Source organism: Penaeus chinensis, chromosome 14 (assembly GCF_019202785.1).
Source record: "Penaeus chinensis breed Huanghai No. 1 chromosome 14, ASM1920278v2, whole genome shotgun sequence".
NCBI classification, from domain to species: Eukaryota; Metazoa; Arthropoda; class Malacostraca; order Decapoda; family Penaeidae; genus Penaeus; species Penaeus chinensis.
Genome location: NC_061832.1, coordinates 10181929 through 10189609, shown reverse-complemented (window position 1 = coordinate 10189609; position 7681 = coordinate 10181929).

The following is a 7681-nucleotide window of genomic DNA, read 5'->3' as shown; positions in this document are numbered from 1 at the left end:
TACATGGAGAGGAAGGTATGAGAAGAAATGTATGTGCATACCACTATGCATGGGCTTCCTGTATATGGAAAAGGAGAAGTGGTCAGCAGAGTGATGTGCTAGGGTGTCCAAGAAGAGGCTTGTTGTCAACCTCCCATTCCACCTAGACACGGATGGAAGGAGAGAGCATCAGCCAAACCGTCGGACGAAGGGAGACGGAAGGGAGAAGCTCAGACTTGAAGAATTCCATAAACATGTTAGCCAAGACCGGTCCCACAAGGAAGTGTCTTGTCGCCAACATTATTTCTATGTATGATTAATGACATCCTAGCAGCTTCCCTTCGGAATCTTAAATACTCACTATACGCCGATGATTGTGCAGTATGGCATTCCACCAATAATGCAGAGTTCTCGGCAAATCGCATCCAACTGGCACTGATATGATTCATAACTGGGGCCTCCAGTGGAGTTTTAAGTTTTCCACAAGAAAGAGTATTGGGGTAATTTTTTCACATAGAAAGATACCAAACATTAGACTAACTTTAGATAACCACCCAATACCTATCTAAAATTCTGCTAGATTTCTTGGTCTACTCTTTGATTGTAGACTTAATTGGAAAGCCCACATTGGTCAGATAAAGAATAAATATCAAAAAGCACTAAAGTGTATTTCTGGTAATTAATGGGGAACTGATAGAAAATCTTTGCTAATGATATATAAAGACCTGGTTAGGTCTAAATTAGATTATGGGTCAATTGTGTATGACTCGGCATCAAACTCGCCTTTGAAAGGATTGGATACTGTGCAGAATGCTTGTTTACGTGTGTGTCTTGGAGCCCTGAATTGCACTCGGATCGAGCATCTTGAGGTGGCGTCAGGAGTACCTCCCCTCCGACTCAGATGCTGCTAAGGTGTCTCGATACCCGAACCACCCCAATGGCATTGGAGGCATTAGGCCCTTTGCCACGCGACTCCACGACTTCATCGAGAAAGTCGGTATAGATCTCTCTACCATCGACACCCTGGTCCAGTCAAATATAGCGCCATGGGAAACCCCCAACTTTTTAATCATGGAAGCCTGATTTCCATCAACCAAGGCCATGGCGCCGGAGGTTCAGAGAGATCCTTATTAAACATCTACCTTTTTTCCATATACATACCGACGACTCCAAGACAAATGAGGGAGTAGAGGCGCCTCCCTCCCATAAAAAGAGGGTGTATGGTTGACTGAATGTCAATTGAAGTTTCGACTGCCAAATCATTTATCGATCTTTCTTGCCGAACTTTTTGCCATTGATAAAGCTATAGATTTTGCACTATCGACGACCCACGATAGAATAGTTATTTTTTCAGATTCATTAAGTTCACCGAAAAACATTAAATCATTAGAAACTACTAAAAATGATTTGCTGGGTAATATCATTCGTAAGCTAAATGGTGCCAAGAAATCAATCAAGCTAATATGGGTACCAGGCCACTCTGGTATCCTTGGCAATGAACAGGCTGGCAAATTAGCCAGGTCAACTGACGATTAGGATATCAATATATTTCGTACAAATCCCAGGTGTTTTGTGTCTCTTATAAAAGTAAAAATACATCACCTGTGGCACCTGTGAGTGGATCAACCTACGAATAAACAACAAACATAAAACCACTATAGAACAGTGGTATACGTCCTACAGAAGAGAACGAAGGGAGGAGGTGGTGTTGGTCCACCTTAGGGTCAACGCAACAAGATTGACGCACCTCACTGTCTATATTGAGAAGAATTTGCCTTCACAATGCCCTGACTACAATATCAATCTTACAATAGCCCATATATTATCAACTTGCCAGAAATACAACAACAATAGAATAAACCTCAAAAATAACTTTCGTATCAAAAACATAGAATTTCTAAGGGAGACAAAACTTTATGACCTTATATAGATTAATATAATGAATAGGATCCATTGGCTTAATAACCTTGGCCACATGCCGCTGGTTGATAGCCAAGAAAAAAAAAAAAAGTTGTTACCACTCGTGTTTAAGAAATTGATGAGCTCAGACCTTTCTTTTCAGATGCAGCAGCAATAGATCCAAAGCCTTGTGCCACAGGAGCTACCCTGGTTTCTGGGGTCTCTCGTCTCGCTTGGCGCTATTGTTTCTGAGTGTTGTTAAAGTAATTTAGATGTAGAGTAAACATCAAATTTATCAGAATTTGCGCTTTGCCTTCACCTTTAGTGCCTAGTTTTACAGGTCGCACGAGACTGCAGTAGTGGTAGTCAGCACCCCACCTCAGACCCGCAGCACTTTCCACCACTAAGATTGCCCTTACGGGCATTGACCCCTGGGCAGGTATGCCCAGTAGTCTGGGGCGTCCTTTGGACGCACTTTTTTTTTATTCTGAATTCCCTTCCTCTCTTCATGTGACTTCCCTGAGCCTACCGGAGTACCCTTGCAAGTTCAGCGGTAAGGTGTCTCTTCTCTTAGCTATTGCTGTTAGGTCGATTAACAATAGTTAAGGGTTATCTGGTTCCTTAAGGACAACGGGCATGGGCCCAGGGTTCGGAGTTGGTCCGATACTCTTTATGATAGATTCCTCGGCTACCCCTTCTGCTCCTCAAGAATGGGAGGCGTCCCATGACTCTCCTACGACTAATGCGACCTTGAACAACGGAACCCCTACTGATGACAAACGAGAGCGACGATTCTTTACAAATGCAAGGTATTTGACTGTCAAATGCGTGAATGAAAATTAATCGCTTTTGAATGTGAGCCCCTTCATCATCAAGAAGGTCCTTGATGGCCAAGTGGACGGCGATTTTGATTTTGTCAGGAAATTGCGAAGATTAAGGACTTACTTAAACTGACGCAGATTCATGATTTGGAATTTAAAATTCCTGAGTATATCATGGTTGGATACGAATGTGTCCAAGTGCGACCTTACATTCAAAAACCTATGTGCTGTAATAGATGCCAAAAATTTGGACACACCTCATTACGATGCAATGATAAAGATACTACTAAATTTACTTGTGGTAAATGTGCTGGAGATCATGACATGGAATTAATGAGTCAAATTAAAGAACTGAAAAATACAATTCAACATATTGCTGAATCAACCAAGGAAAAGCAGCATCATAAGGAGGATGATAATAAAACACAATATGGATCGCATAGCGCCCTGCGGCAATCTGGTGCCCACCATGGAACTCTATGCTTAACACTATCTGTCGAAGTTTTAGGAATGGATAGCAATGCTGCTTCAAAAATCGAATTTTATATATTGCCTACTTTATCATCAATGGTTTATCCAACAAGTTCAAGCTTGACGCTCCTTGTGAAGGCAACCCATTCTGCTCTTTTTATGTTAAATTAAGGCGCTGAAGGCGTTCTTGCTGTGTCGCATGAATATTCAATGAGAATAGGAAGATGATCGCTTCCCAACGAGTCGTCAATGATGTGCCACAGGCACTTGGCTGCTATCGATGAAGAGACCAGTGATAAATAAAGCTCAAATTACTAGTATTATCATCCACCTATGTCGGACTACCATCGTTCAGTGGGACCAAATCAGAATCACTAATAAACTTAACTACTTGCTCACCTCTACCATCTGCCTGCAGGGAACCCCATAATATATAATGAGCATTAAAATTACCTAAAATTAATTTATTTTGTGGCAGACGACCCTGAAAAGCAAAAAGCTCATCATAAATTACCACTTTATCAGGAGAACAATAAACCGATACTTGTTATTGATTTTTACTTTGCATGCGACAAATTCCAAAGTAGAACCAAAAGTCACTTCAGTGAAAGGGAGGCTATGGTGGATGTACATGGTGACTCCGCCTCCACACCTACCCTCTCGATACTTTTGACACAGATCTTCAGCGAAACGACCTTGTCAGAGACGAGCTGTGTTAAGTGCATTTCTTGTAGAACTATAATATCGGGAGCATAGGATGAGGCTAACAACTTAAGGTCATTTACTTTAGATCCAAGACTTCGACAGTTCCATTGTATAATGGTTAACGCGAAGATTACGTTTTATAGCGTTTAGAAGTGCCTTGTCCGCTAGTTTTTTTTTTGTTTTTTTTTTCTGGAAGGGAGGTTCGTCCTCCTCTCCCTTGCTACCCAAGGGCCTTCCATAGTTATTTTTGGAGACAGTAGCCTCCATGTCCTGCGTCTCGCTGCCAGGGAGATGCCCAATAGATGATCTGTTCCTAGAAACAGACCAAACACCAGGCGAAGTCCTAGCCGGAGCCGCCTGGGCGAGAAGGTGCGATCCAGATTGTGTTTTGGTATCATCCTCCTTAAAATGCTGCTGCTTTTGCTGGGTTGATTCAGCAATTTGTTGAATTGTTTTTTCAATTCTTTAATTTGACTCATTAATTCCTTAACTGTTTCCTTTGACTCTGCAATTTCTTTATCCTTCGCAGCAAGTTCCTGACTGATGCTGTTTGCCGTTTGTTGTTAGTTGCTGTTGACGCGTAGGAAGTGTTAGGTTTGCCGGTCAAACCTTCAACTTTCCTCTTGGCTTCATGGTAACTAACATCATGCCCTCTCATGTATGCTAGTATCTCAGTCTCCTTCAAGTTGCTGCACTCGGCCGAGCCAGATTGATGGGGAACTCAACAGTTAACACACTTGACTGTTTTCTCAGTACATACAGAAGTGTCATGATCTCCAGCACATTTACCACAAGTAAATTTACTAGTATCTCTACCACTACATCGTAATAAGGTGTGTCCAAATTTTTGGCATCTATTACAGCACATAGGTTTTTTAATGTAAGGTCGCACTTGGACACCTTCGTATCCAATCATGACATAATCAGGGATTTTACTTGAAGCAAAAGTCAAAAAGCACAATCGTTTTTTTGTTCCCACATTCCCGTCTTTCTTGGTCATGCAGTTCACGTACTTCATATTTTCCAGAATTACACTCTTCTACATTGTCCTCAAATCCCTGCTAAAGATCACTCCCTTGCAGGTATTGGGGCCATCTCACAATTTCCTAACAAAATCAAAATCGCTGTCCACTTGACCATCAAGGATCTTCTTGAAGGGGTAGCCGGGGAGTCGATCATATTGGGTATCGGACCGAGTCCGAACCCTGGGCCCAAAGGACGCCCCAGACTACTGGGCCTTCCTATCCAGGGGTCAATGCCTGTAAGGGATACTCTAGTGTAGGAGAGTGCTGTGGGTCTGTGGTGGGGTGCTGACTATGCCCACTCGTGTGACCTGCAAAAATAAGGCACTGAAGGTGCAGGCAAAAGCACAAAGTGCTGAAATTTTCTGAAAAATCTGAAATTTATGTTACGTAATTTACTTTATAACACTGAGAAGCAATAGCGAAGACCGAGACGAGAGGCCCCGGACACCAGGGTAGCTCCTGTGGCACAAGGCTTTGGATCTATTGCTGCTGCGTCTGAAAAAAAGGTCCGAGTTGATCAAAGTCTCAAACACGAGTGGGCACCATCGATCTTTCTTTCTTTGTTGGATTTCTTGGCTATCAACCAGCGGCATGTGGCAAGGTTATAAAGCCAATGAATCCTATTTATTCTATCAATCTATATAAGGTCATAAAGTTTTGTCTTCCTAAAGTGATTACTTTACTTATTATTTTTTCATCATTAGATAAAAGATTTGATGTAAAATCTATATTTCTTATTCTTAGGTAATTTTCGAGTGTTCTTCTATTGTTATTATAGTTGGGGCATATTGTTAATATATGAGGTATGGTAAGGTGCACTGAGGGCATTGTAGAGGAAAATTTCTTTCTATATAGGGAGTGAGGTCGGTGAGTCTTGAAGCGTTGACCCTTAGGCGGCCAACACCACCTCCTCCCTTCTTTCCTTCCTGTGGGATGTGTCCCACAATTCTATATTTTGTCTGATTTTGTGTGTGAGTTGGAGGCTGGTACACTCACTTTGCCACAGGAGATGTATTTTTGCTTTTATAAGAGACACAAAACACCTGAGATCTGTACGAACTATGGTAGTGTCCAGATCACCAGTTGACTAATTTGTCAGCCTGTTCATTGTCATGGATACCAGAGTGGCCTGGTACCCATATTAGCTTGATTGATTTCTTAGCACCATGTAACTTACTAATGATATTACCCAGCAGTTCATTTTCAGTGGTTTCTAAGGATTATATAGTTTTAAGTGAACTTATTGAATCAGAAATAATAACGATTCTATCGTGGGTCGTCGATAGTGCAAAATCAATGGCTTTATCAATGGCAAAAAGTTCATCAAGAAAAATCAATGTATGATTCGGCATTCTAAACTTTAGTTCACATTCAGTCGACCATACACCCGCACCCACACTTATCTGTCTTGGAGCCGTCAGTACATATATGAAAAAAATTAGATGTTTAATAAGGATCTCTCTGAACCTCTGGCGTACCTCCTCCTCCGGTGCCATGGCTTTGATTGATGGAAGCCAGGCTTCCATAATAGAAAAATTAGGGGTTTCCCATGGCACTTTGTTTGACTGAACCAGGGTATCGATGGTAGAGAGATCTATACCGACTTTCTCGACGAGGTCTTGGAGTCTCGTGGCAAAGGGCATAGTGCCTCCATTGCCATTAGGCTGGCTCGGGTCTCGAGCCACATTCGCGGCATAGGTTAGTGCTAACTGACCGCGTCTGAGTCGGAGGGGAGGTACTCCTGACTCCACCTCAAGACGTTCGATCCGAGTAAATTTCAGGGCTTCAACACACCCACGCAAACAAGCATTCTGCACAGCATCCAAACCTTTCAAACTTGTTTTCGATGCCGAGCCATATACGATTGACCCATAATCTACTTTAGACCTAATCAGGGCTTTATATACCATTAGCACTTTCTATCAGCTCCCCATTTATTACCAGAAATGCAATTTAAAAAATGTAGTGCTCTTAGACATTTATTCTTTCATTGACCAATATGGTCTTTCTAATTGAGTCTACTATCAAAGAGTAGACCAAGAAATTTAGCAGAATTTTGAATAGGTATTGGGTGGTTGTCTAGAGTTATCCTGATGTTCGGCTTTCTCCTACGTGAAAAAACTACCCCAATACTCTTTCTAGTGGTAAACTTAAAACCCCACTGGAGGCCCCAGTTATGAACCATATCCAGTGTCAATTGGATGCGATTTGCTGAGAATTCTTCATTATTGCTGGAATGCCATAATACACAATCATCAGCGTACAGTGAGTATTTAAGATTCCGAGGAGGAGCTGGTAAGATGTCATTTATCATACAAAAAAATAATGTTGGTGACAAGAGACTTCCTTGTGGGACCCCGTTTGCCTGGACAAAAATGTCCGAAAAAGTGACATTGTCAGAAAACAATTTGACAGCAAACGTCCAGTCAAAAATAAAAAATTGAATAAAACAGGGCAAGTTTCCACGTAATCCAATAGTATTAAGCCTTCTGAGTAGGTCATATCGCCTTGTCATGTCGTAGGCTTTTTCTATATCTAAAAATACAGTGGACCAAAACTTTGATATTTTTGTATTGCTTTTTAATGTAGATACAAAGCTTCGCCAGATGTCTCTTTTTGCTTGTCTAATTACTCTACGAGCCCGAACTCTTGCTTGTTTGTTGTTGCAAAAGTTCTCATTTGTGATGTTATTTTTGAAAAGCCTGTGGGCCTTATTGCGTCGGCACAGCGCCCTGCGGCAATCTGGTGCCCACCATGGAACTCTATGCTTAACGCTATCTG